The sequence below is a fragment of the Rissa tridactyla genome, chromosome 1 (genome assembly GCF_028500815.1).
Source record: "Rissa tridactyla isolate bRisTri1 chromosome 1, bRisTri1.patW.cur.20221130, whole genome shotgun sequence".
NCBI classification, from domain to species: Eukaryota; Metazoa; Chordata; class Aves; order Charadriiformes; family Laridae; genus Rissa; species Rissa tridactyla.
In genome coordinates, this window is record NC_071466.1 from 10,119,520 (window position 1) to 10,126,398 (window position 6,879).

Below are 6,879 nucleotides of genomic sequence, written 5' to 3' on the forward strand. Positions count from 1 at the left end.
ACCTGGGGGCCACAGTGAAGCCCCAGCACCTGGGAGCAGAGCAGCCATGGGTGGCTGCAAACACTGATAAGGCTGAGGATGGGGACATGGACAAGGAGAAGGACACGGGAGCAGACACAAGTGTGAAGGAGAAGGAAAGGAGCAGCCCTGTGGAGCTCGGCAGGGGGAGCCTGGCAGAAGTGAAGAGAAACAGCAAGATGGGGCCGGGCGAGAACAACTCCATGGGGCCAAGCACCAGCAGCCCCCCAGGCTCAGGCAGGAGCACCCCCATGGATGTGGAAGGGCGGACGGACAGGGCGCAGAGCCCTGTGAACGTGCAGCTGCCCCCCAGCAGCCCCCTAGCCAAGGCCACAGACGAGAGGGAGCTCTACTTGGAGCTCTTGGACACTGTCAAGACCTTGGAGGAGGAGGGGCAGCACCACAGCGAGCCCATGGACAGGGAGTGTGACCAGGCATCCCCAGGGCTGTGCCCGCTAGGACGGTGCCTGTGTCACTGCTGCATCCGGCTCTGCCACCGCCTGAAGGACTGGTGGAGACACTGCTGCCGGCCACGCCGCGTCTGCTTCAGCAATTTCCCCTAATGGCTGGGAAGCGTGGGTCCAGGAACACACATCCTCCGTGACACCAAAGGGCTCTGACATGGGCACCACTTAATTTACATCTGCTCTAGACGTTTGTGTTTTGCCAAAAGGGAGCAGAACCATGAGTGCAGGCTGACGCAGGCTACAGCTCTGCAAGCAAACAGGGTGCACGGACTCCTCTCCTCATGAGCAGATTGCCCTGCAAAAGGGTGGGGTTCAGAAAAATCGGAAAGGATAAGAAAGTTGTCAGTTACTAGAACAAGCCTAAAGCTTTTTCACAAAATTGAGGTTTTCCTGCCTGAAAAGCTCTTTTTGCTCACAGCTGACATCCCAGCACCAGTATTTTGGGTGTTTCAGCTTTTTATGAGGGCAACCTGACATCAGCCTGACAGTGAAGACTGGCATAACGGGCATCGCAACTGGACAAGGACAACAACCTCAACCAGGCTAGAGTGGAACACCGCAGTGGCTCGCTTATGAAAATGACCCTCTGGCCATAACACTGAAGTGGTCAGGAATTCCTCCTGCTGAGCGCTGCTATGCAGAAGGCCTGGAGGATCACTTTGCTTAGCTTTGTGATACCGCGGTGAGATGTCACTCTGGGTTCCCGTACCTGCAGAACACACCAGGAGGCTGGGAGGAGGTTGGTGAGGGTGCGTCTCATTCTCCAGCCTGGGTCTCTGAAACTGTAGCTCTGCAGACTCTTATGCTGCTGACTGGCATCTCCGCTAGCAGGATCCTGGCTAGGTGATCGTGCTTCGTGACTCTTTCAAAGAAGAGGTTCACGCGCAGTTTTGGGGCTCTCTTGGCCAAGTTGGCCCACGACGTTCCCCTGACCACTTGCCCATGAGGGTCGTGGATATGACATTGGATATTCAAGGTGCACAGGGAACGAGTGCTGTGCTCCCGCAGGGTGTGCAAGTCAGCCCACCATGTTTCCGTGACGGTGACTACGTCATAGCTGTCCTGCTGCATAATGGCTTCCAGCTCCTCCTCTTTGTTGCCCATGCTGCAGGCATGAGTGTGGAAGCACTTCAGCTGGCCTGCTGATCCTGACACCTTTTTGCTGGAAGAAGGCTTCACTCCTACCTGACCATTCCCAGGCACAGCCGTAGCTTCTAACCCATCAACGACCCTTGTGTCTCTGCTGCCGGATTCATCCCTTTCCCCCTTCAAATCTACTTGAAAGCCCCTTTGATGAGCCCTGCCAACTCCTGTGCAAGGATCCTTTTCCCCTTTTGAGGCAGGTGTATCCCGTCTGTCTCCAACAGGCCTGCTGTCCTGTCAAACCATGCTGTGATCAAAAACCCCAAAGTCCTGCCACTGACACCAGGCTCGCAGCCAGGTATTGATCTGCTGGCTCTTCCTGTTGCTTGCCTCATCCTTCCCTGGGCCTGCAACGACAGAGGAGAACACGACTTGCGCTCCTGAGCCCTTTCCTAGTCATCCCAAGGCCCAGAAGTCTCTCTTGATCTCCCTTGGGATTCTCGGTAACAGATCATCTCTGCCTGTCTGAAAAATGAGGAGCGGTTAATAATCTGAGGGGCTTACCAGGGAGAGAAGTTTTCTTCTGGTATCTTTAACCCGGGCCCCTTCCCTGAGCACACTTCCCTGAGAAGTGGGTCTGGTCTGCATATCGGGCCTTGCGCTCCCTTCAGGATGGAGTCGCCTACAACAGTGACCCGTCTTTTCTTCTTAACTGAAGACGTTTTGATGCGAGGTGTGGTTTGGCTTAACCTTGGCAACACCTCTGTGGACACTGCATTATCTTCCTCGTCAGCATTAGGTTCCCCTTGCAGAGCCTCGTACCTGGTTTTTCAGGGTACCTGGAAGGCCAGGGAGTTACTGGGGAGACACGCCTGCTTCGCCGGGCAGGAACATGTTCCCACAGCCCCCTGTCCTCTTAGTTACCTTCTTCAGCTAGGCAGAGGGAGGGCGGGGAATCTGCTGTGTCCCCCATCTTGTCAGCAGCCCCCCTGGGAGCTGCTGGCTCTGCTGGGCGGCCTGCGCTCTCCCGGCCTTTCCCCAGCTCCGGAAAAGCCCCTGTTTTGCCTTTTTTCGCCACCAACCCCCGCTCCCTTGCGGACGTACCTGCCCCGAAGCTGTCCCTCGGGAAGCGACCGGTGGGGGCCGTTACACCCCGTTTAAATTGAGCGCCGTTCCTGCTCGCCCCGGCCCGGCCCGTCAGCGCCCCCCCGCCAGCTGCCGGCCCTCGCGGCCGGCCTGCGCCCTCCCGGCCTTTCCCCGGCCCCGGGCAGCTCCGGAATAGCCCCTTTTTTGCCTTTTTTCGCCACCAACCCCCGCTCCCTTGCGGACGTACCTGCCCCGAAGCTGTCCCTTGGCGAGTGAGAATTCGCGAGAAGACACAGACGGCCCTTCAGCACTAGTTCCTGATCACGTTGCAGGGATATGCGGGGGGAACACCGCCGCCTCCTCGGAGGGAACCCCCGAGCGCCGCCATCGGCCGCCGCTGTGGGCCGGGCCGGGCCGGGCCGGGGCCGGGGCCGGGGCCTGGGGCGGGGCTGCGGCCGGCTGTGGGGCGGCTGAGGGCCCGGCGCCGTGGCCTGTGCTCCAGAGCCCTCAGCAGCTCCCTTGCCCTTCTCTGGACACACAGAATGGGAAGTGGGAAAGGGAGGAAAGTCGTGGCGTGAGAGAAAGGCAGTTTAATACGCAAAGCAAAAGCCGCGCGCACAAGCAAAGCCAAACAAGGAACCCGTTGGCTGCTTCCCATTGCAGGCGGGGGTTCAGCCGTCTCCAGGAAAGCCGGGCTCCGGCAGCGTGACGGTGACTTGGGAAGACAAACGCCATCACTCTGAACATCAGCCCTTCCTTCTTCTTTCCCCGGCTTTATATACTGAGCGTGACGTCAAATGGCACGGAATGTCCCTTTGCTCAGTCGGGGTCAGCTGTCCTGGCTCTGTCCCCTCCCAACTCCCTGTGCCCCCCAGGCCACTGTCGGTCGGGCAGCGTGAGGAGCAGAAAAGGCCTTGAGAGCTCAGCAACAGCTAAAACCACCAGTGCGCTACCAACACTGTTTTCATCCCAAATCCAAAACACAGCGCTACACCACCTGCTCGCAAGGAAGTCATCCCCACCCCAGCCGAAAGCGTGACACCCCAGTGCGTTGGGAGGGAGCAACTGGGGCTGGGGGCAGACAGGGACATGGACGCAGATGCAGACGTGAACAAGGACAGGGACACGGACACAGGAGCAGGCAGGAGCAGCCTGGGGAAGAGCAGACACAAGAGGGAAGGCTTGCGGACAGAAAGGGAAGGGGGTGGAGGGTCAGCAAGGGATAGAAGGGGAGGTGCGGGCATCCCTGAGAAGACACACCTTTGAGTCGATCCCTTCCAGGCAAAATGCTTTCAGAGGCTCCACACATTTGCCTTCTGGGTCCACAGAAAAGTGTGGGAGCACAAGTCTGAGGCCTGTGCGCCCCAAAGGGAGAGAAGGAGATGTTCAGCAAAGGGACAGGAGGACTTGGCATTACCCCTTCACGGGTCTCACACCATCCCAAAACCTCCCATGAACTCAGCAGCGCCCCGAGCTGCTGCCACTGCTCACGGCGGTGATGACCAGCTCCAGCCTCCGTCCTCTTGGCACCCTCCCTGCAGGTATTGATGTGCGTGGAGGAGATCCCCCTGAGCCGCCTCTTCTCCAGGCTGAGCACTCCCAGCCCTGCCCAGACTTGGCACTTGAACTTCAGCAGCAGAGACCATTTCACTGTTTAGCTAGACCGAAGGCCAAAAAGTTAAAGGATGTGGCCTGTGCTTGTACCGTGATTCTTTTTCACTCATTGGGCTGGTTTTGGTTGTTTTGTTGGGGTTTTTTTAGGCGTTTAGTAACTGGGAACTTCCTTATCCTTTCCGATTTTTCTGAACCCCACCCTTTTGCAGGGAAATGTGCTCATGAGGAGAGGAGTCCGTGCGCCCTGTTTGCTTGCAGAGCTGTAGCCTGCGTCAGCCTGCACTCGTGGTTCTGCTCCCTTTTGGCAATACACAAACGTCTAGAGCGGATGTAAATTAAGTGGTGCCCATGTCACAGCCCTGTGGTGTCACGCAGGATGTGCCACCAAAGGTGTGCGACAGCCTTGACCCGCGTCAATGAGCATCAGGTCTTTGCACGCCTGAGGGAAGCACACGGCCTGATGGTTGCTGACAGCGCTCTTTAGGTTCTGTTGCGCTGCAGAGCTTCCAAGGAACAGCCGGGATCTGCAAAGCTTTCTAGAAATTGTCTTTGGATCTACTCTCGTACCGGGGATAATTTCCAATATGTCAAGTAAGATCATGGCATGAGCTGAGGGTACGACATCTTCTAACGGTAATAGAAGTTGTCTATCTCTCTGGGTGGGGTGTAATGCTCAAGGGCCCCCCCATCTCCACGGGAGAGTGGGCATTACTGTAGCATCTACTGTTGTCGTTACCCAAAACTGATTCTCTGCTCCTGTCAAGGGACAAAACTGATCTGCTGACAGTCACAGGGATAGAGAAAATACTGACTTTTTTATTGGTTCAGAAGAGGGGCACCCCAGGGGGTTCCCAGCCCCACACTTCCCACCCACTGGGGGAAATTTCTGAAGCAGACACGGCGCGGCCGGCAGCAGCGTCTCCAGCAGTCCTTCAGGCGGTGCCAGAGCCGGGTGCAGCACTGACACAGGCACCGTCCTAGTGGGCACAGCCCTGGGGAAGCCTGGTCACACTCCCTATTCAAAGGCTTGCCATGCTGCTGCCTCTCCTCCTCCAAGGTCTTGACAGTGTCCAAGAGCTCCAAGAAGAGCTCCCTCTCGTCCGTGGCCTTGGCTAGGGGGCGGCTGGGCGGCGGAAGCACAGTCATGGGGCTCTGCGCCCTGTCCCTCCTCCCTTCCGCATCCATGGGGGTGTTCCTGCCTGAGCCTGGGGGGCTGCTGGTGCTTGGCCCCATGGAGTTGTTCTCGCCCGGCCCCACGTTGCTTTTTCTCTACACTTCTGCCAGGCTCCCCCTGCCGAGCTCCACAGGGCTGCTCCTTTCCTTCTCCTTCACACTTGTGTCTGCTCCCGTGTCCTTCTCCTTGTCCATGTCCCCATCCTCAGCCTTATCCGTGTTTGCATCCACTCACGGCCACTCCACTCCCAGGTGCCGGGGCTTCACTGTGGCCCCCAGCTGCTCCTGCGCCGCCATCCTGCCCAGGGGATGGAAGGGCTCCCCGGGGAGGTTCTGGTCACAGGCTCCCGCTGCCCCTTGCCAACGGGCCTGCAGCACCTTCAGCATCTCACAGCACTGCCTGGCCATCTCCTGGGTGCACTCGAAACAGCGGAGGAGCTCCATGATCAGCTCCCCTTGGTCCGTGGCCATGGCTGGGGGGCTGCAGGGTGAAGGCTGCGTGTGCACAGGGCTCTGCGCCCTGTCCCTGCTTTCCCTGGGGACCGGCTCTTGCTTGGTCCTTGTAGGCATTTCCAGTAGGGGCTCCTGGCAGAAGGCTGGCCCTGGCTCCTCCACCCTCCCCTTCACAGCCCTGGGGGGATGGCACGGTCCTGAGCGGTCGAGTGCTGCCAGCTCCGCCATCGCACCAGGCCAGGGCTCCGGGAAGGAGTAGAGGGAGCTGAAGGAAGAGCAGCCTCTGTCTGTCATTGGGTTCATGGTGGCCATTGGGGCCCATGGGGAGAGGGGCTTCCTGTTCAAGGCCTCCGCACTCGCCCTGCAGAGGAGGAGAAAGAGACCCCGCTGCACCCCAGACCCCAGCGGGACCCGCGGGCAGCACCCCTCCTTGGCCGGTGGGCAGGGCTGCCCAGCGCAGGCAGGGGCAGGGCACGGGGTGAGGGTCTGGGGCAGCATCTGGGGTCTCCCCCACACTCGCCGCTTCTCCTGCTTGGGCCGGGATTTCTCCACTCCTCCATCCACTGGCTGAGAAGCTGCGGAGGGAGGAGACAGAGTGAGCGGCCAGCAGCTGCCGGCACAGCCCCGGCTCAGGGCTGCCGTGGGGTGTAGGCCGTTTGCAGGGTGCTCGGTGCTGGGGCCACTCACTGCTCTGCTTCTCTGGCCGGGCTCTTGTCTTCCTTGTCCGACGCTTCTTCTTCTTCTTCTTAAACCACTTCTGCAAGGTTCCGAGGAGCTGGGTGAGACGGGAGCACCTCCCAGTCCCACACCACAGCCCCCCACGGCACCCCACACCACCCCATGCCATCCCTCGCCACCCCACGCCGCAGCACAGTGTGGTGCAACAGTCACCTACCTGAAGCCGCTTGCTCTGCAGCACGGATGAGAATATGCTGAGCCCTGTCACGATCAGGATTAGAGGGCCCAGGGGAGACACGGCGTCAGA